The following is a 27,399-nucleotide window of genomic DNA, read 5'->3' as shown; positions in this document are numbered from 1 at the left end:
TACTAGGTGCGTAACCGTCTCACAAGTGAGGTGTGCCGTCGTCAGTGTTGGGTAGTAGGGTAGCAGGGCTGAGGGTTGTACATCGCTTAATAGATAGATTAGCGTTTGTCAAAAGTTCTACCTTGTGCCTAATTGTCCGTGCCGGAGTCAGGTGCTGGGTTGCGCATTTAGTGAGGAGAATTTAGGGCAGCACGGTAGCCTTGTGGATAGCACAATTGCTTCACAGCTCCAGGGTCCCAGGTTCGATTCCGGCTTGGGTCACTGCCTGTGCGGAGTCTGCACATCCTCCCCGTGTGTGCGTGGGTTTCCTCCGGGTGCTCCGGTTTCCTCCCACAGTCCAAAGATGTGCAGGTTAGGTGGATTGGCCATGATAAATTGCCCTTAGTGTCCAAAATTGCCCTTAGTGTTGGGTGGGGTTGCTGGGTTATGGGGATAGGGTGGCGGTGTTGACCTTGGGTAGGGTGCTCTTTCCAAGAGCCGGTGCAGACTCGATGGGCCGAATGGCCTCCTTCTGCACTGTAAATTCTATGAAATGAAATGAAAGGGGTTCGGGGATCCCTTTCTGCTCCCTCCGGAGACTGGGCTACCTGTGGCAGCACTGGATAATGTCCTACATCCCTCACCGTTCCCTTCTACTGGGGACCATCTTACCGGGGGCTTGGAGACCCGATTGCTCCCTCGTCCCCTGGATGGTTCCCACGCCCAAGGTGATATCTCCCTCTCCTCTGCCTCCCTAGCCTCTATAATAAGGCAGGCCACCTGACCCACAGGCAAGGGCTTGGGAATCGTTACTGTCCCTGGGCTGGGTGCTTGCAGCACTGTCGGTTTCTTTGGGACTGCCCCTTCGGGACAACACCTTGTCACCGGTTGTGTGACCGTGGAGTCAGGGACCTCCCCCACCGTCGTTAATTCTACGGGGGGTTTCTCCACTACCACCCCCAGTCTTCCCCCCACCTTGCTCTTTCTTGCCCTTATGGGGTGGAACAATTTAAATTGACTGATGTGGCGTTCGCAGGGGTCCCATCTTAAGGGATTTAAACTGCAAATAGCCGCTGAGGCAGCCTCCAGAATGGGACCCTGCACCTGGACTGGACCAGGGTCTGGGGCTAGAACTACCCCTGCTCCCCCTTTTTCCTGAGGCTGCTCCCTGGGTAGTCATACGGGTTCTTGTGGTGTGGGTGCGGGCAGGTCCTGGCCCATTGCCACCTGTCCCGACCCAGCTGCTAGGCTCTGCAAAAAGGCTAAAAGTTTTTTTAAATCGATGGTTTCCGGGGCAGCTGCTCCTGCCGCCGGGGTCTGACTCTCTACTGCGGGAGCCCTCTCCTCCTTGCTAGGGTTCTCACACTCCCTCTTGAAATGCCCGGTCTTACCACACCCGTAGCATACCGGTTTCTTGTCGGAGGTCCGGGTGCCCTCTTGCTTCCACTCTCTCTTAGGGGGTGCTGGCGCGATTTCATGCACCTTACCCTTAAGGAGCTTTTCCTCACTCCTCTCCCCATTGCGATATGCGAGGGTGAGTTTCCTAAGGACCTCTGCCTCATTAAGGGCCGGGGTCTGAGGGTCGAACCAGTGTTCGGCTTTTGCCCTAACGTTAGGGAGACAGTTGGCTACTAGGGTCTTTAGCCAGTGGGCTGTTCTCTCCCCTAAATTCTGTCTATCCGCGGGAACCCCGCATGCCTCCACATAGACAATCCACAGCCTGTCTGCGAACATAGTGGGAGATTCCCCTGGTTGCTGCTTGGTTTCCCCCACCCTCATGAAAGGGCTCCCCAGATTCAATCCCATTGCCTCCAGAACAGCAGTCTGTGCTGCCGCCCATGTGTCAGGTCTTCCCCCATTCCCGGAGGTCACTGCCCTGCATAGCTGTGCATCTAGGGTCATCAGGAGCATCCTTACCTGCTCCCCCTCGTCGCAGTCATGAATGCTGGCTGCCTGCTCCACGTCCATAAAATGAAGCGACGGATCCCCTTTCGGAGTTAGCCTGGGAACGTGGGCCACCATCCCCCTGAGCGCGGATGCCCCATGAGGAATGATAATGTCGCCCTCAACCAGTCCCCTATTTGCCAGCCCCGCTGGGGGACCATACCTTCTCTGCCTGACAGGGCACATCTGCCCAACCTGGGGTTTCTGCTCCTCCGCCTCCCCGGCGTCCAGCTCTCCTGCCCCGTTGGGTAGCCCCCCTGTCCCCGGGCTAACTACCCATATAGGAGACGCCGCTATCTGGGGATACACCACTGACCCCCCTTGGACCTGCCCCTGACCGGGCGGTCTGAACCCTACCTGCTGACCCGGCCCTATCACCGCCATCCCAGGCAGCGGTCTGTCCCCATCCCATGGGAACCCACATTCGAAATCAGGCGGGCACGCCGCCAGCTGGGGGTACCCTGCTGACCCCCCCCTGGACTTGCCCCTGAACGTGCAGTCGAAATTATAATAACATCTTAAACTCTAACACAAACGAAGTCTATTCAGGAAATACTATAATGGACACAACGTAAAATCTTATTGTTACACAATTTTAGCAATGGCACAAAACACAAATCAAGCCCCCTGCCCCAAAGCCTCAACCACTATCAAGGTCAAGGGAGTTTCGCAAGCTGCTGCAGGGTACTTACGGTCACAGGCTGCGAGAGGTCAAGTCGAAGCTGGAGAGGTCAAGCCAACAGACCCTCAATCGCAACACAGCCCCTTTTATATCCGTTTTACCTGGCTTTTTCCTGTGTTCGGCCAGCCCCTTTTGCATTGAATCCATAAGGTTTAAAGTTCCCGCTGGTCCTGCCCCCTTTGAGCCGGTCAGACCTGTCAAGATGGGAGTACCTCCCCTAGGTCCGCCTCCAGTCTGCTTTTTGAGATAACGAGATTGAGCTCCCTTGTGAAGATTTTCAAAGTCTTCCATCTGCTCCGGAGATCGCTGCTATGTTGATGGGGTGTTGATTGGATTCTGCTCTGGTGGAGGCAAAGTCATTTACATCTGCATGGGGCTATGACCATCCCATTGTCCTGCTTGCAGGCAGGCCCCTTTGTATTACCATGCCCCTTTGTCTCTGTGTTTAATCTTATCTAGTTGTCTGGCTCCTTCTTCCTTGTAGCGCCTGGGGGGGTGGGGTTTGTAAATACCTCAGCTCAGCGGACCAAGTCTGCTGGAAAATTTGGTTACGTTCCTTTGGCTGAAAAGTGTCCAGTTTACAGTCTCTGGGTTTTATTCCTGGGCAGTCAAAAAAGGGTCGAATTGCCCGAAAACCTTACACAGACTTATCCTTAAAATCCCTGTAAAAGAACAGAGCTTGTAAGGAGCATGTCAACTGGCCAACCTCAATATCGAGCCAAATAGAGTAGGGGTCAACCCTGACCCAATCCTCTACAAGCCTAAGATGTGAGGCTAAGTGATACATTTTAATATTCAAAACTCCTTTAAACTGGGAAGCTGCAGTTTGGCTAATGTTAAAACAGTTTTTTTTTTCTTGTTCCGTACAAAAGAACTAAACATCCCGTATGTTGCCTTTCGGACCTTAGCAGTAAGCAAGATTGGCCACATCTGTAAACCATGTCGTAATCTAGGCAACACATTCATCTTAATGAACACTCACCTAGCCAACAATGAAATTGGCAAGTTGGAGCAATGGAGCAGGTCCCACCAAATAGATGCTAGGGGGAAATGTAACGGGGGGAAATTTGCCCCATACAAAAGTTACAAGGGGTAATCGCGATACCCAGATAAGAAAACTCCAATGGGAACCACTCAAATGTAAACCTAGGAAGGGGGAAGGTCTACTCCTACCACTAACAATAAAAAGAAGAAGAATAGTAACAATAATAATCTTTATTAGTGTCACAAATAGGCTTTCATTAACACTGCAATGAAGTTATTGTGAAAATCCCCCAGTCGCCACATTCTGGCGTCTGTCCGGGTGCACTGAGGGAGAATTCAGGATGTCCAAATTGCCTGACAGCACGTCTTTCGGGACTTGTGGAAGGAAGCCGGAGCACCCAGAAGAAACCCATGCAGACACGAGGAGAGCTTGCAGACTCCACACAGACAGTGCTCCAAGCCAGAAATAGAAGCTGGGACGCTGGCGCTGTGATGCAACAGTGCTAAACACTGTGCTACAGTGCCGTCCAGGCAGAAACTGGTTCTGTCTTGACAAATGAGGATACAAATCAGGGGTGGGATTCTTCGACCACCCACTGAGTCGGAGAATCGCCGGGGGTCGGCGTGAATCGCGTCGCCCGCCTCGGAGAATGACAGGGACCGTTGCAACGCAATGGGCCCCGGGGCCGCCCGAATTCTCCGGGCCATGATGAGCCGAAGTCCCACCCGTTTAACGAGGGTCCCGCCGGTGTAAATCAAGGTTGGTCCCTACCGGTGGGACCCAGCTCCGTGGGCGGCCTCTGGGGTCCTCAGGGGGGTGCGGGGCGATTTGGCCCCCAGGGGGTGCCCCCACAGTTGCCTGGCCCGCGATTGGGGCCCACCGATCCGTGGGCGGGCCTGTGCCGTGGGGGTACTCAATTCCTCCGCGTCAGCCTTGTACCAATCCGCAATGGCCGACGCGGAGATGAAACCTCCCTGCGCATGTGCTGGGATGACGCCAGCATACGCTGGTGCTCCCACGCATGCGCCAACTCGCGCCGGCATGGGGGAGGCCCTTCGGCGCCGGTTGGCAAGGCGACAAGCCCCTTCCCGCCCACCAGCGCGGCGCATACCACACCGGCGCCATCCTAACCCCCAAAGTTGCGGAGGATTCTGCACCTTTGGGGCGGCTCGACGCCGGAGTGGTTTCCGCCAGGGTTTGCACCATTTTTTCCCGCCCCGACGATTTGTGCAGAATCCCGCCCCATATGCCAGAAATGTTGGGAACGCAGGATTTAGTCAGAGGGAGGAACTGAAGGAGATGAATATTATAGAAAATTTGTGTTGGAGAAATTGATGGGTGTGAAGTCTGTTGAATCCCCAAGGCCTGATCTACATCCCAGAATACTTAAGGAAGTAGCTCCAGAAGTAGTAGATGCATTGGTGGTCAGCGACCAGAATTCTATAGACTCTCAAACTGTTTAAAAAGGTAGGTCGAGAGAAAACAGGGAATTTTAGACCAGTAAACCTGACATCAGTAGTGGAAAAAATTCTAGAATCCATTATCAAAGATTTTAGAGCTGAGCACTTGGAGAACAGTGGCAGGATCAGACAGAGTCAGCATGAACTTCTGAAAGCGAAATCATGCTTGACAAATCGAGTGGAATTCTTCAAGGATGTAACTAGTAGAGTTGATGAGGGGGAGTCAGTGAATGTGTTATTTTTGAACTTTCAGAAGGTTTTTTGACAAGTCCCACAAAAGAGATTCGCATGTGAAATTAAATCGCCTGGGATTAGGGGCAGTGTATTGTGAAGGATAGAAAACTGTATGGCAGACAGGAAACAAAGAGTAGGAATCAATGGGTCTTTTTCAAATTGGCAGGCAGTGGCTAGTGGGGTCACGCTGGGATCAGTGCTAGGTCCCGGCTATTTACAATATATATTAATGATTTAGATGAGGGAACAAACTGTAATATCTCCAAATTTGCAGATGACACCAAGTTGGATATGAGGGTGAGCTGTGAGGAGGAAGCAGAAATCCTTCAGTGTGATTTGGACAAGTTGAGTGAGTGGGCAAATTAATGACAGATGCAGAATAATTTGGATAAATGTGAGGTTATCCAGTTTGGTAGCAGAAACGAGAAGCCAGACGATTAACTGAATGTCCATAAACTGGGAGAGGTGAATGTGCAACGAGATCTGGGTGTCCTCATACGCCAGTCACTGAAGGTAAGCATGCAGGTACAATAGGCAGGAAAGAAGGCAAATGGTTTGCTGGCCTTCATTGTGAGAGCATTCGAGTACAGGAGCAGGCTGTCTTGCTACAATTATACCTGGAATAGCGGGACTGACCGTATGAGGAGAGATTGAATCAGTTAAGATTGTATTCGCTGGAGTTCAGGAAAATGAAGTGAGATCTCAGGGATACCTGATGTAGGATCAGCGTGTTGTTGACCTTTATCTTTATTACTATTAACCACAATATGCAAGTGCGTTCCGTGTATTGGACAAATGACCACACAACCAGTATTTTAGGACACATATAGTTTATTAGCAAACATAGGATTGGTTCTATACCTAATAACTTACATGCCACTACACATTAGACTATATCTAGCAGTTTTAATGACCTTTACTTAACTTCCAAGTGACCGGCTCTGTGCAGGTTAGATCAGGTGTTTATCTGGTTCCCCACGTGCAGCGGCTGGAGGTCGTTTGGTGCCTCTAGGCTGAGCTTGGTCTTTCAGGTGGAGATCGCGGGTCCTTGAGCTTGGCTGGTTGAATTGCTGCAGTTGGTACATAGAAGCCGGTCCCAAAAGAGACAGAATGTTGGTTGCGCAGTTCTTCTTGTCCTCTGATCTTTCGCGTTCTTTTGGGTGGTCCCAGGTAGAGATCCAATGGATCGATAGGGTACAATGACCCTAATCGATTCTGGCCAATTAGGCCAGCTAATTAGGCCAACTTGGATAGCTGGGCGGCTCCTAGTTACTTTTGTCCAAGGAACGTAGGCACTCCGAAATAAGGTGAATAGGCGCCCCTGAGTCTGCTACTAATGTTAAGTTTCAATTTGAAGCTCATTGTCCTGGGGAGACCTGTGAGTGGCCTTTAGCAGGTGCAAGTTTCTGTAGAGGTCTGGGTTGTTGTTTGCAAATACACTCAAGCTGTATCTTGTCTGTGTCCCAACCTGACCACAATTGCTATCATTCTTTGCGGGCGGCCATTTTAGATGGCACATATCCATCCTCTTGATCCTGAACGCGAAGCATGGTGGATCACAGACTCGAACCAATACCTGCCCTGCATTCTCCAGTCACCTGTCGGTCAATTCAGGTCCTACTCTACTCTAACCAAAATAGATCACACAATTTTACTTCATCCATTATTATATACAATTCATAAAAAGTTAATTCATTACTCACTACAATTTCATTTTTAAATCAAATTCATGTAAAGCATTTCTAAATTAAATTTATTTTAAAGGAAGTTCATTTCTGAGCTAACCTACTTTCATACCTCTTCCACATACATTCAAGAACTTATTTACAACACAAAATTTAAAAACAGCATCGTATTTCATCCTACTTATCCTTAACATTAACTCAAATGGCTCATTTTAGCAGCGGTTGTTTACATTCGTCCATGAGGTATAAATTTTCAGGGTATTCTCTATTGAATTCCAAAAAGGGAGCTCGGACTGTGTATAGCTGTGGGTGGGAGACTCTTGCCTTCCACCTGCAGAGCTGGAATGTGAGGATGCCAATATATATTACTGCAATCAGGAGGAGGACTTTGGCTAAGTGGGAGATGAGGCATATTAGGGGGTGATTTTGCAGGCTGGGGTTCCAATTTCTAATGTTTTCCCACCAGGTGGGGGTCTTGGTCTCGGTTTCTTACAATTGCCGGCTGGTGGTGTTTGGGGCTGGCTTAGGTCCTATCCTGATTTTGTACATGGCCATGTTACTCTGAGTGAGTGTCCCGGAGCATCTTTGTCCAATTCCTAATCCTTTTTCTGGGCTTTTTGCTAAACATCCAATTTCAGGACACCCTTCGTTTGGAAATTCCCACCAATTCCTTTTTTCGGTGGTGCTAATATAGCATTCTGATGTGGTCCCATTGAGCCTTTTGTATATTGACCTTTGATGTTACATCCAAATAGGATGCTTATGTTGGGGTTTACCCATAATGTACCATCCTCACATTCCCCTGCACAAGGTGGTGCAAACCATAGATATCCTGGGTGTAAAGAATTCATATTGTCCTGTTAGCCGAGTCCAGTGGCTCCAATGATGAAAATGTTGATGAAGAGGATGGTTCCTGGATTCATCCTGTGGTTTTGTCTGTCGTCCATGTAGTCCTCGGGAATCAAGCATAGTATTGTGTTATTATCGTTTTGTTTAACATCTGTGTTTATTACTCTTTCCCTCTTATTCCAATTACCTGTTATAATTATGTTGATTGTCACCACGCGTGACTCCCCCAGTTTGTTTTAAATAGGTTTAGGAGAGAGACAGGAAATGCAAATTAAAGTGCAGGAAAATCCCATATGCGTGTTTCTCACAGCCTGTCTGGCCAAGGCTTAGAGTGGTCGGACACTTTCTTCGACCAGTCTCTATCTTGATCACAACCATGTGTGGTTGAGGCTTTGCTTAACTAGCCGAATTTTAGGGCGGCCAGTTTTATAAAGTTTTGTCCTAGGAGAACAGAGGAATTCATTGTGGCGCTGAAGTTCCAACCTTGTAAGGGCTGAATTGAGGGCAGCCCATGTTTCTATAGCAGCAGTGATCAACAACCATCCTGTCTTAAGTGTAAATAGCATGTGAAATGAAATGAAATGAAAATCGCTTATTGTCACAAGCAGGATTCAAATAAAAATACTGTGAAAAGCCCCTAGTCGCCACATTCCGGTGCCTGTTCGGGGAGGCTGGTATGGAAATCGAACCGTGCTGCTGGTCTGCCTTGGTCTGCTTTCAAAGCCAGCGATTTAGCCTTGTGCTAAACCAGCCCTCCCAAAGGGGTCTGGAAAGAAAGGCTAGGAGGCAAGGGTTTAGAGTGGACAGAGCATTGTGGGAAATACATTCTTAACTCCACAACGAACCAGAGAGTATAGATCAGACTGGAGGAGAAGATTAAGACCTGCCCATATCTATGTAGCATGTAGAATTCTATTTCAGATAATATGAAAGTGACATGAGGTGCATACGAGCCGCTGCAGGTGACGAATGTGTGGGATCCCTGGGCAGGGTGGGGGAAATGTCGTTTCTCCACTACCTGAGTGTTACTTGACAATTTTGGAGTCCTCAGGCAGGGCAGGGTTAGTGCCGTGTCTTCCTCCCTGAGTGACCGTAAAGAACAGGACGAATTTGTAATCGTGAGGATTCGTTGCTATGTTAATTCGGCGGTGTGCTTGTATGAATTCGATACATGCTTCTAGGAATTTGATCTGTCGTGTGAGACAATTGTCAGGCCGACATAAGTTAAAACCATGGCGTGAAAAGACAAAATCAAAGAAGAAGAGGTAGGAGGGCAGGCTCCATCAGAAATTGGGCACCTTAATTCTTAGTCGGCGTCCGCTTATCATCATCTGGACACCTCAGATATTTGCTTCGAATTGTGCATGCCTCAACTGTTCTGCTAACATTCCCAGAAGAGGCTCATTCACTGAATCATCTGCCGCCCCTGGCCACCAGACTCGTGTCTGCAGATTCACAGCATTACTTGGGCGGTTTGCTGTGTGGTTCTGTGAATCGTCTGATCCATCTGTTCTTACCAATCTGTGAGTCGGGTTTCGGTACCATAGCGGAGTGTTGGGGGTTTGGCGGAGTGTAGGGTCTTGGGTTGGGGAGGTGGAGGCAATGCTACTAGGGGAGTGAGGAAAAATCAGTGTTGCGCGCCAGTCGGTCATGGGACCTAAGGAAACCACGTTACTGTCTTGAGAAAGGTCAAGCAAATTCTCTGTTTCAAGTGGGTCGCCAGGTTCGCTATCCTCAGAAAGGGTACTCAGGTCGGTGGAGTCGATGTCCTCAGAAAGGGTATGCCAGTCCCTAGGGTTGCTATCAAGATCAAGCAGGTCGTCATCTGAGTCAAGTTCAAGTGTCGCGTCAGCATGTGTGGGCGGGGCAAAGGGAAGGGTGTCATCAAGAGGGGGGAGTGGTTGGTCAGTGGGCGGGGTGTTGTCATCTCCCATTGTCAAGATGACGTGGTGGGCGTGGTTACACTGGGCTCCGTACGTTTTGAGTTGATTGATGTGGAACCAACCAGTCTTGCCGTTAGGATATGCTATCTTGTAAACGGAGGGGCTCCCTTTGTCTGAAATGGTGTAGGGGCCTGCGAATTTAGGGGACAGGAAGGAGCTTGGGTTGCACATTGATATCATAACTTGCTGGCTGAATGTATATTATATGGGGTGGACCTTTTTGTCAACGTAGGCTTGCCTTTTCTAAGTGCCCAGTCAGACGGCTGCTGTGCCGCTTTAATGGTGTCTGTAATCTGTTGTACTGCTTTTTCGTGGGTGAGGGTGGTTATTGCGGGGTTGGCCAAATCAAGTCCTAACAAATACTCAATTCCTTTCATGGGTCTGCCAGTCATAGGTGTTGAGGGATAAAGCCTGTGGAGCTGGAAATCATGTTCATAATGAACATGAGGGTGAAGGGAATAACTGTGTCCCAAGTAGTGTTGTTTTGCTGCACTGTCTTCCTGATCATCGATTTTAAAGTGCGGTTCATGCACTCGACGATGCCACTGGACTGGGGGTGTGTAGCACCATCAATCACACACGAGGCGAGACGTAGAGAACTTCAATCGAGGCTTTATTGAGCAGACTTGTTCAGACTTGTTCCCCAGCAGCTCAGTCACAGAATGCAGCTGTGGGGAGTAAACCGGGTTCTTATACCCCGCCTATCTGGGTGGAGCCCAGTAGGCGGCAGATCCAATCGGGACCCAGCATGTCCTCCAATAGCTCCTCGGCATTCATGGTGTACCGTATTACCCCTAATACATACCACCACATTCTCCCCTTGTTAAGAAAGAACCCGGCGGGGTGGTGGGTGGCATGGTGGTAGGGGTTTACAGTGTCGGTGCCTTAACCATTGAACTATATACAATCATGCCGCTTTTACTGGGCCACTGAATTATTCACATTTTACCCGATTAGCAGCGTTAACTATTTACAACAATGCCGCTTTACTGGGCCACTGAATTATATACATCTTAAGTCGACTCGATGAGTCGAGATGGTGCTCTGGTCGCCCTCTCCGATCGTCTCAGCCCGGGTGGTGGTGGTGGTGCTGACTCGGGTCCGGTCGACTCTGGGAGCATCGCGCTGTCCCTCTCTGTTTCCTTACTCCTGGGCGGACCTGGGAGAAGAACCGATTTCCCCGGGAAGGGGGTGGCTGTGGGGTGCACCGGCGGGAGTGAGGGGGTGGTGATTGGTGTTGGGGGGGTGTGGGGAGCTCCGGCGGGCACCAGGTCCAGCAGAGAGACCGTGTCCTGTCGGCCGTCTGGGAACGCCACGTAGGCGTACTGCGGGTTTGCGTGGAGGAGATGTACCTTTTCCACCAGTGGGTCTGATTTGTGCGCCCGCACATGTTTCCGGAGCAGGATGGGTCCCGGGGCTGCCAGCCGGTCAGAAGTGACGTTCCAGAAGCGGACTTCCTAGGGAAGACACGGAGGCGCTCGTGAGGCATTTGGTTCATGGTGGTGCACAGCAGGGACCGGATAGAATGAAGGGCAACTGGGAGGAATTCCTGCCAGTGGGAAGTTGGGAGACTCCTAGACCGTAGGGCCAGTAGGACGGTCTTCCAGACCGTTCCGTTCTCCCTCTCTACCTGCCCGTTCCCCCGGGGGTTGTAGCTGGTCGTCCTGCTCGAGGCTATGCCCTTGCTGAGCAGGAATTGATGCAGCTCGTCACTCATGAAGGAGAACCCCCTATCGCTATGGATGTAGGTGGGGAAACCGAACAGGGTAAAGATGGTGCAGAGGGCTTTAATGACCGTGGCCGCGGTTATGTCGGGGCAGGGGGATGGCGAAAGGGAATCGGGAGTATTCGTCAACGACGTTAAGAAAGTACGTGTTGCGATCAGTGGAGGGGAGGGGGCCTTTGAAATCCAGACTGAGGCGTTCAAAGGGACGGGAAGCCTTTATCAGGTGCGCTCTATCTGGCCTGAAAAAATGCGGTTTGCATTCTGCGCAGATTTGGCAGTTCCTGGTGACTGTTCGGACCTCCTCGACGGAGTACGGGAGGTTGCGGGCCTTTATAAAGTGGTAGAAGCGAGTGACCCCTGGGAGGCAGAGGTCCTCATGGAGGGCTTGGAGGCGGTACACTTGTGCGTTGGCACATGTGCCGCGGGTTAGGGCATCGGACGGCTCGTTTAGCTTTCCGGGACGGTACAAGATTTCATAGTTGTAGGTGGAGAGTTTGATCCTCCACCATAGGATCTTGTCGTTCTTTATCTTGCCCCGCTGTGCATTATCGAACATGAAGGCTACCGACCGTTGGTCAGTGAGGAGAGTGAATCTCCTACCGGCCAGGTAATGCCTCCAATGTCGCACAGCTTCCACTATAGCTTGGGCCTCCTTTTCTACTGAGGAGTGGCGAATTTCTGAAGCGTGGAGGGTCCGGGAGAAAAAGGCCACGGGTCTGCCCGATTGGTTGAGAGTGGCCGCCAGAGCTACGTCGGATGCGTCGCTCTCGACTTGGAAGGGTAGGGACTCGTCGATGGCGTGCACCGTGGCCTTTGCGATATCCGTTTTGATGCGGCTGAAGGCCTGGCGGGCCTCTGTCGACAGGGGAAAAGTAGTGGACTGGATTAGTGGGCTGGCCTTGTCTGCGTACTGGGGGACCCACTGGGCGTAATAAGAAAAGAAGCCCAGGCAGCGTTTTAGGGCTTTGGCACAGTGGGGGAGAGGGGACTCCATGAGGGGGCGCATGCGTTCAGGGTCGGGGCCTATCACTCCATTACGCACTATGTAGCCCAAGGTGGCTAGACGGTCGGTGCTAAACACGCATTTTTCCTCGTTGTAGGTGAGGTTGAGGGCGTTAGCGGTCTGGAGGAATTTGCGGAGGTTGGCGTCGTGGTCCTGCTGGTCGTGGCCGCAAATGGTGACGTTGTCGAGGTACGGGAACTTGGCCCGTAAACCGTGCTGGTCAACCATTCGGTCCATCTCCAGTTGGAAGATCGAGACTCCGTTCGTGACGCCGAATGGAACCCTTAAGAAGTGGTATAGCCACCCGTCTGCTTCGAAGGCAGTGTACTTGCAGTCACCGGGGCGAATGGGGAGCTGGTGGTAGACGGATTTAAGGTCAACGGTGGAGAAGACCTTGTACTGTGCAATCCGATTGACCATGCCGGATATGCGGGGAAGAGGGTACGCATCTAGCTGCGTGTACCTGTTGACGGTCTGACTGTAGTCTACGACCGTCCTCTGCTTCTCCCCTGTCTTCACTACGACCACCTGAGCTCACCAGGGACTATTGCTGGCCTGGATTATGCCTTCCTTCAGCAGCCGCTGGACTTCGGACCTGATAAACGTCTGGGTGCTGTACCGTCTGCTCCTACTGGCAACGGGTTTGCAATCTGGGGTGAGGTTCGCAAACAAGGAGGGCGGTTCAACCTTGAGTGTCGCGAGGCTGCAGATAGTCAGTGGGGGTATAGGGCCGCCGAAGTTAAACGTTAAGCTCTGGAGGTTGCATTGAAAGTCCAACCCCAGGAGAGTGGGAGCGCAGAAATGGGGGAAGACATACAGCAGGTAATTTTTGAACTCTCTCCCCTGCACCGTTATGTTTGCGATGCAGAACCCTTTGATTGCAATGGAGTGGGACTGACGAATGTGATATAAAATAGTTACTTTAGAGATATTAGTTAATGTAATGTAGAAATAAGCCACTTTGATTCTGGCAGGTAGAGACAAAGGATTTGAGACCGCATGGAAAAAGCAGGAAGAGGTGTGTCTATGAGAGTGATGCTGCATTGATAGGGGCCGGAGAAAGGGATTGGAAGTGAGCCAATCAGAATAGATCAAACAAGTCAGGAGGGACATAGGATGACCTATGGGTGTCGAGTATGTGAAACTTGATGCCATTTGAATGTATGAGTACTGATCTCTTTGTCTGGGACATTCACTTAGTTCCCGGGGCTGCAGACAGCAACATGTTGTCTGTATCACTGTGGACTAGGTAGCTTGTAAGCTGAATAAAATAACTTCTGTTTTACTTGCAAATCCATCTAGACTTTTATTGAGGCCAGACTGACGGATAAAGAAATTTGGGAATCAACAGGGCCCCGCCGCCAGGAACATTTTTTGGGTGTTTGGCCGAATTACCAGGGAATAGCGTCTTACCATGTCCGGATGAATAAAACTCTCCGTGCTCCCCGAGTCGATCAAACACGGCGTCTCATGCCCGTTCACCAGCACCTTTGTCGTTGTCGTCTGGAGCGTCCGGGGCCGCGACTGGTTGAGGGTCACCGATGCCAAACGTGGTTGGTGCATCAGATCGTTGTCTTCAGGCAGTGTGGAGCCGTCCATGCTGGGGTCCTTGCCTGTCAGCCAAGATGGCGGCGTCCATGGATCGCACGCTGCCGAGGGTGGACAAAATGGCCGCACCCATGGGTCGCACGCGGCCCGTGGGTAGGAAGATGGCGGCGTCCGTCCCCCCCTAGTGGTGTCCGGGGTCCAAAATGGCGGCACCCATTGGCCGCCCGTGGGTCGCTGGGGGGCTTGAGCCTGTGGTCCCGTTTGTTCCCCGGAGATAGCGGTGACCCCATGGGACTGGCACACCACTGCCTAGTGCCCCTTTTTGCCGCAGCTTTTACAGGTGGCCGAGCGGGCCAGGCAGTGCTGGCAGGGGTGTTTCGGCTGCCCGCAAAAGTAGCAGCGGGGCCCCCCCAGTTGGTCGAGGATTCTGGCTGCGGACGCTTGCGGAGGGGTGGGGGGTGCCGGGGGGTCGGTCGCGGCGGGGGTCAAGGAGCCCAAGGGGCTGTAGTGTGGTCGGGGGCATAGGCGTGGGCGTTTTGGGAGGCCACGTCGAGGGAGGCTGCAAGGGCCCGTGCCTCTGTGAGTCCGAGAGAGTCTTTCTCTAAAGGTCTCTGGCGAATTTGCGACGATGCCAAACCTGCTACGTAAGCATCACTGATCAGGAGGTCCGTATGTTCGTTCGCCGTAACAACTGGGCAGTTGCAGTTTCTTCCCAGGATCGTCAGCGGATTGAAGAATTCGTCCAGAGATTCCCCGGGGATTTGTCGTCTCGTCGCGAGCTGGTTGCGTGCGTAGACCTGGTTGACGGGCCTAATGTAGGTCTGTTTCAGCAAGTTGATCGCCGCTGGGCATTCTTCCGCGTCCTCGATGAGTGCCTAGATTTCGGGACTCACTCTGGAATGCAGGACCTGCATCTTCTGGTCTTCCCTTGGTCTGCCGGGGGCCGTTCGGAGGTACCCCTCAAAGCACGCCAGCCAGTGTTTAAACGCCAATGTTGCGTTAGCTGCTTGGGGGCCGATTCGCTGGCACTCCGGGGCGATCCGGAGCTCCATATTCCTTTTTAAGTCTGCTCAATAAATTGTAGCACCATCGATCACACACGAGGCGAGACGTAGAGAACTTCAATCGAGGCTTTTTTGAGCAGACTTGTTCAGACTTGTTCCCCAGCAGCTCAGTCACAGAATGCAGCTGCGGGGAATAAACCGGGTTCTTATACCCTGCCTATCTGGGTGGAGCCCAGTAGGCGGCAGATCCAATCGGGACCCAGCATCTGTCCTCCAATAGCTCCTCGGCATTCATGGTGTATCATATTACCCCTAATACATACCACCACAGGGTGGTGTGCTATGTAGAAAGTTTGTTTGATCCCAAAGATAGCCATTGCACTTTGCATTGCCCTACCATTGAAGTGGGTCCCTTGATCTGACTCAATGCTGCGTGGAAGACCCCAGCGCGTGAATATTTGATGGGTCAGGATTTTAGCTGTAGCTTTTGCTGTGTTCGTGTGGGTGGGAAAGGCTTTCGTAAACGTATCAATGACAAACAGAACATATTTAGAACCATTTCTGCAGGGTGGGAGGGGACCGATGTAATCGATTTGAAGATCTGTTCAGGGGCCCTCAACTGGTTGGGTGTGTCTTAATTGTCCCTTCTTTGCATAACGATCGGGATTGTTTTGAGCACAAATGAGGCAGTTCTCAACATAATGGGTGATGTCACTTTTCAGTTCAGGCCACCTGCACAAAGTTTTTAAATGTGCAATGGTAGTGTCTATTCCCTGGTGTCTGTGTCCGTCATGGAACATATTAGCTGGGTATATCAGCTGGTTTCTGTCCTGGTGACAATATAAATTCCTGCCTTTAAGACTATGCCATCCTCGAAAGTGAGTGCATTCTTCCATTTATCATAACGGACTGGGTAGGTGCCGTTTAAAACTTGTTTGAGGGACTCGTCTGCATTCTGGGCTTGGGACAGATCTATGGTGCGGCATTCTCCGACCCCCCGCCGGGTCGGAGAATGGCCGTTGGCCGCCGTGAATCCCGCCCCCACCCCCGCCGAAGTCTCCGGTACCAGAGATTGGGCGGGGGCGGGAATCGGGCCGCGCCGGTTGGCGGGACCCCCCACTCAATTCTCCGGCCCGGATGGGCCGAAGTCCCGCCCAGAAATTGCCTGTCACGCCGGCGTAAATCAAACCTGGTATTTACCGGCGGGACCAGGTGGCGTGGGCGGGCTCTGGGGTCCTGGGGGGGGGGGGGGGTGCCCCCACGGTGGCCTGGCCCGTGATCGGGGCCCACCGATCCGCGGGCGGGCCTGTGCCGTGGGGGCACTCTTTCCCTTCCGCCTCCGCCACGGCCTCCACCATGGCGGAGGCGGAAGAGACTCTCCCCACTGCGCATGCGCGGGAAACTGACAGCGGCCGCTGACGCTCCCGCGCATGCACCGGGAAACTGACAGCGGCCGCTGACGCTCCCGCGCATGCGCCGCATTTCCGCGCCAGCTGGCGGGGCAACAAACGCCATTTCCGCCAGCTGGCAGGGCGGAAATCCCTCCGGCGTCGGCCTAGCCCCTCAATGTTGGGGCTAGGCAGCCAAAGATGCGGAGCATTCCGCACCTTTGGGCCGGTGCGATGCCCGTCTGATTGGCGCCGTCTTTGGCGCCAGTCGGCGGACATCCCGCCGTTGGGGGAGAATTTCACCCATGATGTTTGTTTGGGACACCTGGATTGCATGCAGATAGTTGCCAGAAGTGACCATTGCAGGCTCCAGCTTTAGCTAAGGCGTCTGCCTTGCAGTTGCCGGGTGGGGAGGTGCGGTGATGGCTTTTAACTTTAATTATGTCGTATGTGCGGCCACTGGCTTCCTTAAGGGTGTGTTTCAGTAAAGGGGCAGAGGGGAGGTATTTTCCGTCGGCAGACTCAAAACCACAAGCTTCCCATAGGGGGAGGAATTTGGTCAAACTATTGCAGGCATACATGCTGTCTGAGTGTATGTCTGCAACCATTGGGAAAGACTCCGGGTGGGCGATTACATAGGCTATGGCTGCAAGTTCTGCGGCTTGGACTCCTAGATGTCCTGGCAATTTTAAAGATACTTCTTTCAGTGAACGTCCCTGTGAATCCTCCATACATATACGCATCCAGTTATCCTAACACCATCCTCAATAGTGGAGGAGCCATCTACATAGATTTTAAATGTGTCTCTTGATTGTTGGGGATCTGGTTTCTTGCTGCCTGCTCATGGCTGTAGTGACCTGGGAAAGGTTCCTGTGTGCTGTTTTGCTGTAATGGTCTGGCACTCATGTGGGGTACCTGTGTATTGTAAGTTGTCTGCTAAAAATTTGGGGATCTGGTGCGCTTTACAGAGATGTCCCTGCCTTGTAGTAGTAGTGTCCAGCGCGCTGCTCTAACCTGACTAACTGAACCATCCTTGTGTCTACCATCGAACAGAAGTTGAGCCTGGGTGTGCTCAGTGAGGATTTTGACCGGGTTGAGTCCCGTAATGTATGCAAAGTATTGAACAGCCCAAAAGACTGCAAGCAGGTGTTGTTCACAACCAGAAAATCCTTGTTCTACGGGGTCTAAAACTCTGGAAGCATATGCTACGGGTCCTAATCTGTCATGGCGTTCTTGTAGGAGGACTGCTGAAAGGGTTTGATCAGTGGCTGCTACCTCGATGGCATATGGCAAGTCAGGGTCAGGAACTTGTAAAGCAGGGGCTGGCGCTTTAAATCGGTTACTGCGCCTGTGCGCTGTGAAAGACAGTTCCAGGGGCGGTTCTTTTTCAGAAGTTCGGAGAGCGGGGCGGCTTTAGTGGCAAATCCATCAATGTGATCCCTGCAGTATCCTACCAACCGGAAGAATGAACGGAGTGCACTTACATTACGGAGCAGGGGCAATTTTACGATGGTGTCAATACACTTCTGCTCAATTTCCCTTTTGCCGTGGGTGATGATTGTCCCTAAATAAAGAACTTTGTCTGTCATGACTTGCGCTTTCTTGGGGTTGATCTTGCACCTAATAGAGTGGAGCAGGGCTAGCAGTTCAGCCAGCAGAGCCAAATACTCGTCCTTGGTGTCGGTTTACAAGAGCAAGTCATCCACATCTTGTACTAGGCACTGAAGGCGGGAGAATTTGGACAGACAAGTAGCTAATTGTCTGTGGAAAATGGACGGGGAATTTTGGAAACCTTGTGGGAGACACATCCACATGTACTGCTGACCTTGGAACGTAAAAGCAACTTTATATTGGCAAGCTCGGCCTAAGTGTGAAAATAGATAAGTCACCTGGGCCGGATGGGATTTATCCTAGGATTCTCTGGGAAGCTAGGGAGGAGATTGCTGAGCCTTTGGCCTTGATCTTTAAGTAATCTTTGTCTACAGGAATAGTGCCAGAAGACTGGAGGATAGCAAATGTTGTCCCCTTGTTCAAGAAGAGGAGTAGAGATTACCCCGGTAACTATAGACCAGTGAGCCTTACTTCTGTTGTGGGAAAAATCTTGGAAAGGTTTATAAGAGATAGGATGTATAATCATCTGGAGAGGGATAATTTGATTAGAGATAGTCAACACGGTTTTGTGAAGGGTTGGTCATGCCTCACAAACCTTATAGAGTTCTTTGAGAAGGTGACCAAACAGGTGGATGAGAGTAAAGCAGTTGATGTGGTGTTTCTGGATTTCAATAAAGCATTTGATAAGGTTCCCCATGGTAGGCTACTGCAGAAAATACAGAGGCATGGGATTCAGGGTGATTTAGCAGTTTGGATCAGAAATTGGCTAGCTGGAAGAAGACAAAGGGTGGTGGTTGATGGGAAATGTTCAGACTGGAGTCCAGTTACTAGTGGTGTACCACAAGGATCTGTTTTGGGGCCACTGCTGTTTGTCATTTTTATAAATGACCTGGAGGAGGGCGTAGAAGGATGGGTGAGTAAATGTGCAGATGACACTAAAGTCGGTGGAGTTGTGGACAGTGCGGAAGGATGTTACAAGTTACAGAGGGACATAGATAAGCTGCAGAGCTGGGCTGAGAGGTGGCAAATGGAGTTTAATGCAGAAAAGTGTGAGGTGATTCATTTTGGAAGGAATAACAGGAAGACTGAGTCCTGGGCTAAGGTAAGGCAGTGTGGATGAGCAGAGAGATCTCGGTGCCCATGTACATAGATCCCTGAAAGTTGCCACCCAGGTTGAGAGGGTGTTAAGAAGCCATACGGTGTGATAGCTTTTATTGGTAGAGGGATTGAGTTTAGGAGCCATGAGGTCATGTTGCAGCTATACAACACTCTGGTGCGGCCGCATTTGGAGTATTGCGTGCAATTCTGGTCGCCGCATTATAGGAAGGATGTGGAAGCATTGGAAAGGGTGCAGAGGAGATTTACCAGAATGTTGCCTGGTATGGAGGGAAGATCTTATGAGGAAAGGCTGAGGGACTTGAGGCTGTTTTCGTTAGAGAGGTGACTTAATTGAGGCATAAAAGATGATCAGAGGATTGGATAGGGTGGACAGTGAGAGCCTTTTTCCTCGGATGGTGATGTCTAGCATGAGGGGACATACCTTTAAATTGAGGGGAGATAGATATAAGACAGATGTCAGAGGTAGGTTCTTTACTCAGAGAGTAGCAAGGGTGTGGAATGCCCTGCCTGCAACAGTAGTGGACTCGCCAACACTAAGGACATGCAAATGGTCATTGGATAGACATATGGACAATAAGGGAATAGTGTAGATGGGCTTTAGAGTGGTTTCACAGGTCGGCGCAACATCGAGGGCCGAAGGGCCTGTACTGCGCTGTAATGTTCTATGTTCTATGTTCTAAGGGAATGGACCAGAAACCATTGCTAATATCGAGCACGGTGAAATATTTTGCTTGCATCCCCTGTTTAAGCATGGTCGCGGGACTCATGGCAATGGTGGAAGCTGTTAAAGGGGTCACTTTATTCAATTCACGATAATCAATTATGAGTTGCCATGAGCCATCTGGTTTCTTAACTGGCCAAATCGGAGCATTGTTGATGGACGACACGGGTCGCATTACACCTTATTTTAATAAACTGTAGATCACCTTTGCAATTTTGTTCTCAGCCTGCTGGGGAAAGCCGTATTGTTTCTGTGGTTTGGGGTCCAGACCTGTAATCATCACCTCTCCTGGTATCTGCCCTCATTCGTGCTTATGCATAGCAAAGACCTCTTTGTGTTTGGTTAGCACCTCCCTGGTGGTTGAGTCAGTGCTAATCGCTAAAGGATTAAACCACTATTCTCCCACTGAACAGATCCTATTAACATAATCACCCATTGATAGTGTAACAGGACCTCTTGTTATCGTAGACATCTGCCATACACACCTATTTACAGGGTCGAATGAGAGGCTATTGGAGTTCATGAAATCCATTCCTAAAATGTGTTCTGCAGTGGGGGGTAGTTCGACCAAAACCAACAGGATGATTAGTGGCTATAGTTCCAACATGGACAGGTATAGGGGCTGTAATGTATCCTCCCTGCATGTGCCCAGTTAATCCGCTAAGTGTGATGGTGTCCGTGATCGGGCATGGGGTTTCAATGTGCAGGGTGGATGAAGTTAACGTGGTCCGAGAGCCCCCGTGTCCCAGAGAAAATCAACAGAATGACCTCAGACTTTAACAGAAAATCAACAGAATGACCCCTGTGACTACTGGCCTCCCGACACTGTCACATTGTGTATCACAGGCCCACCGTTAATCGAGGGAGTTATATGCAAGATCATCCACGCGTGCGTTTACAGGATGCATGGGCCGAGCGTTGCCTTCTAGCTGGCGCGGTTGGCGGTCGTGATCAGGCCTATTGTTTCTTGGCAGGGGATTGGAGTGTCTCTGTGGTATTGGTTATAAGGTGTCGGATTTTGTCTACATTCGCGGGTGAAGTGACCCGATTGCCCACATGACCCTCGGGGTGTGTAAGGTGGAGCTGGTGCTCTGGTGTATTGCTCTCTGGGCTATTGTTCCCTTGGATATTGTTCCCTTGGATATTGTTCCTGTGGCGCACAAAGACTCCGTGAGACAAATAGAGTGAAGTCGATGAGGCTTTATTAAGCGTGTCTGTTCCCCAGCAGCCCGATAGTAAACTGGCCTGCGGGGGAAGGCACCGGCTTCTTATACTTCGCCTTCAGGGCGGAGTATGAGGTCAACGGCCAACCAGGACCCGGGATCTGTCAGCCAATGACATTAGGGCTTCCAGTCCCACATGACCCCCAATACATACTACCACATTCACCCCTTGTCAAAAATGAACCCGGCGGGGTGATGCTTCGTATGGTGGTAAGGGTTTACAGTACTGGTCCTGGGAGGATAGAACAGTTACATGGTAGTACCGTATTGGACAGTATCGTCCTGTTACAACTATTTACAGAGGATATAGGAAAAACAAAATGTTCATTGGACAGTCCATCTTTGTTTTACATCGACGCCACGAGTCGGTCGGGCGGTCTGGTCGTCCGTGTCGATCGCCTCGGCCCCGGCGGTGGTGGTGGTGCTTGTACCAGCGTTGTCGCCTCCGGGAGCCGCACGGTTTCAGCTGTCGGTGCAAAGGGGAGGGGGACTGATCCTCCTGGGAAGGGGGCGGTCGCGGGGTGCGGCGGTGGCAGGAAGGGGGGCGGTTGGGTTGATGGTGCCGGGGGTGTGTGCGTGGTGCCGGCGGGCGCCAGATCCCGCAGGGAGACCGTGTCCTGTCGGCCATCGGGGTACTCCACGTAGGCATACTGGGGGTTTGCGTGGAGGAGGTGAACCCTTTCGACCAACGGGTCCGCCTTATGTGCCCGCACGTGCTTTCGGAGCAGGATGGGTCCTGGGGCCGCCAGCCAGGTCGGCAGCGACGTTCCAGAGGAGGACCTCCTAGGGAAGACAAGGAGACGCTCGTGAGGCGTTTGATTAGTGCTCGTACACAATAACGACCGGATGGAATGGAGAGCGTCCGGGAGGACCTCCTGCCACCGTGAAACTGGGAGGTCCCTGGACCGTAGGGCCAGTAGGACGGCCTTCCAGACCGTGCCGTTCTCCCTTTCTACTTGCCCGTTCCCCCGGGGGTTGTAGCTGGTCGTCCTGCTTGAAGCTATACCCTTGCTGAGCAGGAACTGGCGCAGCTCGTCACTCATGAAAGAGGACCCCCTGTCGCTGTGGACGTATGCGGGGTAACCGAACAGTGTGAATATGCTGTTCAGGGCTTTAATGACTGTGGCCGCGGTCATGTCGGAACAGGGAATGGCAAAAGGGAAGCGGGAGTATTCGTCCACTACATTAAGGAAATACGCGTTGCGGTCGGTGGAGGGGAGGGGCCCTTTGAAATCGAGACTGAGGCGTTCAAAGGGACGGGAAGCCTTAATCAGGTGCGCTCCATCTGGCCTGAAAAAATGCGGTTTGCATTCTGCGCAGATGTGGCAGTCTCTTGTGACTGTACGGACCTCCTCTAAGGAGTATGGGAGATTGCGGGACTTGATGAAGTGGTAAAACCGAGTGACCCCCGGGTGGCAGAGGTCCTCGTGGAGGGCTTGGAGGCGGTCAATTTGTGCGTTGGCACATGTCCCGCGGGATAGGGCATCAGACGGCTCGTTCAGCTTTCCGGGCTGGTACAAGATCTCATAGTTGAAGGTGGAGAGTTCGATCCTCCACCGCAAGATCTTGTCGTTCTTGATCTTGCCCCGCTGTGCATTATCGAACATGAAGGCTACCGACCGTTGGTCAGTGAGGAGAGTGAATCTCCTGCCGGCCAGGTAATGCCTCCAATGTCGCACAGCTTCCACTATGGCTTGGGCTTCCTTTTCCACTGAGGAGTGGCGGATTTCTGAGGCATGGAGGGTTCGGGAGAAGAAGGCCACGGGTCTGCCCGCTTGGTTAAGGGTAGCCGCGAGAGCTACGTCAGAGGCGTCGCACTCGACCTGGAAGGGGAGGGACTTGTCGATGGCGCGCATCGTGGCCTTTGCGATGTCCGCTTTGATGCGGCTGAAAGCCTGGCAAGCCTCTGTCGACAGCGGGAAAGTCGTGGTCTGTATTAGGGGGCGGGCCTTGTCTGCGTACTGGGGGACCCACTGGGCGTAGTATGAAAAGAACCCCAGGCAGCGTTTCAGGGCTTTTGGGCAGTGCGGGAGGGGAAATTCCATGAGTGCGCGCATACGTTCGGGGTCGGGGCCTATTATCCCATTGCGCACTATGTAGCCCAGAATGGCTAGCCGATCGGTGCTAAAAACGCACTTGTCCTCGTTGTACGTGAGGTTCAAGGCTTTGGCAGTCTGGAGGAATTTTTGGAGGTTGGCGTCGTGGTCCTGCTGATCGTGGCCGCAGATGGTTACATTGTCGAGGTACGGGAACGTGGCCCGTAACCCATGTTGATCAACCATTCGGTCCATTTCCCGTTGGAAGACCGAGACGCCGTTTGTGACGCCAAAAGGGACCCTTAGGAAGTGGTATAATCGCCCGTCTGCCTCGAAGGCTGTGTACTTGCGGTCACTTGGGCGGATGGGGAGCTGATGGTAGGCGGACTTGAGGTCCACGGTGGAGAAGACTTTATACTGGGCAATCCGATTGACCATGTCGGATATGCGGGGGAGAGGGTACGCGTCTAGTTGTGTGTACCTGTTGATGGTCTGGCTATAGTCAATGACCATCCTTTGTTTCTCCCCTGTCTTCACTACTACCACCTGCGCTCTCCAGGGACTATTGCTGGCCTGGATTATGCCCTCCTTTAGTAGCCGCTGGACTTCGGAGCGAATGAAGGTCCGGTCCTGGGCGCTGTACCGTCTGCTCCTAGTGGCGACGGGTTTGCAATCCGGGGTGAGGTTCGCAAACAAGGACGGGGGTTGCACCTTGAGGGTAGCGAGGCCGCAGATAGTGAGTGGGGGTATGGGGCCGCCGAATTTAAACGTAAGGCTCTGTAGGTTACATTGAAAATCTAAGCCCAGCAAGGTGGGGGCACAGAGTTGGGGAAGGACGTTAAGTTTGTAGTTTTTGAATTCCCTCCCCTGTACCGTTAGGGTAACTATGCAGAATCCCTGGATCTGTACGGAGTGGGATCCTGCAGCTAGGCAAATCTTTTGTGCGCTGGGGAAGGTAGTTAAGGAACAGCGTCTTACCGTGTCGGGATGTATAAAACTTTCCGTGCTCCCGGAGTCGACTAGGCATGGCGTCTCGTGGCCGTTGATTAGGACCGTTGTCGTCGTCGTCTGGAGAGTCCGGGGCCGAGCCTGATCGAGTGTAACCGAAGCGAGCCGTGGTTGTAGTAGTGGGGTGGGGTCCGTTGTTGCCGTCCAAGTTGGCGTCGGGGATGGACAAAATGGCCACCCCCATACCTCGCCCGTAGCTGAGGGGTCACAAGATGGCGTCGGGGGTGGACAAAATGGCCGCCCCCATGCGTCGTACAGGTCGGGGGCGGTCCAAGATGGCGGGGCCCCTCCTCCCCTCGTGGTGGTCGGGACCCAAAATGGCGGCGTCTGCGGGTCGCACATTGAGTGCTGGGGGGTCTGGGGGGCGCTAGGACCGCGCGGAGTTCCTGCATTGCGAGCGCCCGGGCCGCGAGCGCTAGGACCGCGCGGAGTTCCTTGGCTGCGAGCGCCAGGGCCGCGGGCGCTAGGACCGCGCGGAGCTCCCTCGCCGGGGACAGCGGTGGTCGGGGCCAAGGCCGGCGGGTCAGTACTGCGAGCGCTGGGACCGTGAGGAGGTCCCTCGCCGGGGACGGAGATCGGGGTCCAGGTAAGTTGTATTGCCGGCGGGTCTGGCGTGGGGCGCGGGACGGGGGTGAGGGCCCAGGTCGGCGGCGCTGGCGGGTCAGGCGTGGGGCGGGGACGGGGGCGAGGGCCCAGGTCGGCGGCGCTGGCGGGTCAGGCGTGGGGCGCGGGACGGGGGCGAGGGCCCAGGTCGGCGGCGCTGGCGGGTCAGGCGTGGGGCGCGGGACGGGGGCGAGGGCCCAGGTCGGCGGCGCTGGCGGGTCAGGCGTGGGGCGCGGGACGGGGGCGAGGGCCCATGTCGGCGGCGCTGGCGGGTCAGGCGTGGGGCGGGGACGGGGGCGAGGGCCCAGGTCGGCGGCGCTGGCGGGTCAGGCGTGGGGCGCGGGACGGGGGCGAGGGCCCAGGTCGGCGGCGCTGGCGGGTCAGGCGTGGGGCGCGGGACGGGGGCGAGGGCCCAGGTCGGCGGCGCTGGCGGGTCAGGCGTGGGGCGCGGGACGGGGGTGAGGGCCCAGGTCGGCGGCGCTGGCGGGTCAGGCGTGGGGCGCGGGACGGGAGTGAGGGCCCAGGTCGGCGGCGCTGGCGGGTCAGGCGTGGGGCGCGGGACGGGAGTGAGGGCCCAGGTCGGCGGCGCTGGCGGGTCAGGCGTGGGGCGCGGGACGGGGGTGAGGGCCCAGGTCGGCGGCTCCGGCGGGTCAGTCGTGGGGCCGCGAGCGCTGGCACCGCGCGCAGCTCCCTCGCCGGGGACAGCGGTGGTCGGGGTCAAGGTAGGTGGCGCCGGCGGGTGGGGCGCGGGACGGGGGTGAGGGTGGCGTTCGGGATGCGAAAAAACCCCTCCTCTCCGTGGAGAGTGTTGGCCGGCACCCAAATCGGGAGCGCCTGCGGCGGGTCGTACATGGGCTGCGGGGAGGGGGGTTGGGGAGCATAGGCGGCGTGCAGGGCTACCAGTTCTCCCGGGGCCGCGGTGGTCGGGACCCAAAATGGCGGCGCCTGGGGGTCGCACATGGCGTGCTGTGGGGGTTGGGAGGCAGGGACTGCCTGTAGGGCTCCCTGTTCTCCCGGGACGGCGGCGACCACGCGGGACCGGCACACCACCGCATAGTGGCCCTTTTCCCCGCAGCTTTTGCCGATGGCTGCGCGGGCCGGACAGCGTTGTCGGGGGTGCTTCGCCTGGCCGCAGAAATAACAGCGGGCGCCCCCGGTGCGACTCGGCGTTTGGACTGCGCAAGCCTGTGGGGTGTCCGGGGTGGGGGGGGGTAGGGGGTTTGCCGCGGCGGGTACGTACGGGGCCCAATGGCCTGCCGCGCGGTCGGGGCCGTAGGCGCGGGTATTACGTGCGGCTACGTCCAGCGAGGCTGCCAGGGCCCGTGCCTCTGAGAGTCCTAGTGACTCTTTTTCTAGAAGTCTTTGGCGGATTTGGGAGGATTGTATACCTGCAACAAAAGCATCGCGCATTAACATGTCCGTGTGTTCGTTTGCGTTCACCGACGGGCAGCTGCAGGCTCGTCCCAAAATCAGCAGTGCGGCGTAGAACTCGTCCATCGATTCTCCGGGAGCTTGCCGTCTCGTCGCGAGCTGGTAGCGAGCGTAGATTTGGTTAACTGGGCGAACGTAGAGACTTCTCAGTGCTGTGAAGGCCGTCTGGTAATCGCGGGTGTCTTCAATGAGGGTGAAAATCTCCGTGCTCACCCTCGAGTGCAGGACCTGCAGTTTTTGTTCATCTGAGACTCGGCCTGTGGTCGATGTGATGTAGGCCTCAAAGCAAGTCTGCCAGTGTTTGAAGGCTGCTGCCGCATTCACTGCATGGGGGCTGATCCTCAGGCATTCTGGAATGATCCTGAGCTCCATAGTCCTTTTTAGGCACGCTTAATAAATTGTGGCGCACAAAGACTCCGTGAGACAAATAGAGTGAAGTCGATGAGGCTTTATTAAGCGTGTGTGTTCCCCAGCAGCCCGATAGTAAACTGGCCTGCGGGGGAAGGCACCGGCTTCTTATACTTCGCCTTCAGGGCGGAGTATGAGGTCAACGGCCAACCAGGACCCGGGATCTGTCAGCCAATTACATTAGGGCTTCCAGTCCCACATGACCCCCAATACATACTACCATAGTTCCCTTGGATATTGTTCCCTTGGATAGTGTTCCCTGGGATATTGGACCTCTCCTCTACCCTCATTTATCCATGCGGGCCCCTGATTAGCCTTAACTGGGTGCATGGCACCTTCCAGGCCGTTCTGTTGTATTTGTTCCTGCAGCGCCTGTTCCCAGGCTCCAGGTAGGTGTTTGAGTACCCGTGCTTCATTATGTGCCTGCTCTGCTGGGGCAAAGTTTGTGCAAGCCTTTCTACCTGCTTCTGTGGCATGTGAAACTAAAGTATGGGCCCATTTGGTAGTGTCTTCATCATCTAAGTTAGCACAATTTAAATCTCCAAATACTGCTTTAAAATGTATAAAGAGGCGACCGGCAAAGGCAATCGCATGTTCCCCTTTCCTCTGTCTACATTTGTTCAAGCCCTCTACTGGATCCCCTTTATTGTAACCGATAGCAGCTAGTATGGCGTCCTTCATTTCGTCTAGGGTCCCCACTCCTACATTTTGGGGCGCAGGGAGAGCTGATCGTACGGACTGGCCAAGGCTCATAACTATTAGTTTCACCTCGTCCCTTTCATCTAAACCATACATAATTTTCTGTTGGC

The 27,399-nt window shown here is 53.4% G+C and overlaps 1 protein-coding gene across 1 annotated transcript in view; it reads left to right on the top strand.

The window, feature by feature from the left end:
• Positions 1 to 27,399, top strand: part of LOC140393033 (interferon-induced protein with tetratricopeptide repeats 5-like) — a 50,646-nt gene that overhangs the window by 970 nt on the left and 22,277 nt on the right. The gene's annotated exons all lie outside the window — the stretch shown is intronic.

Source organism: Scyliorhinus torazame, chromosome 16 (assembly GCF_047496885.1).
Source record: "Scyliorhinus torazame isolate Kashiwa2021f chromosome 16, sScyTor2.1, whole genome shotgun sequence".
NCBI lineage: Eukaryota > Metazoa > Chordata > Chondrichthyes > Carcharhiniformes > Scyliorhinidae > Scyliorhinus > Scyliorhinus torazame.
Note: the sequence above shows the minus strand (reverse complement) of the source record. Positions and strands in the feature narration are given on the sequence as shown.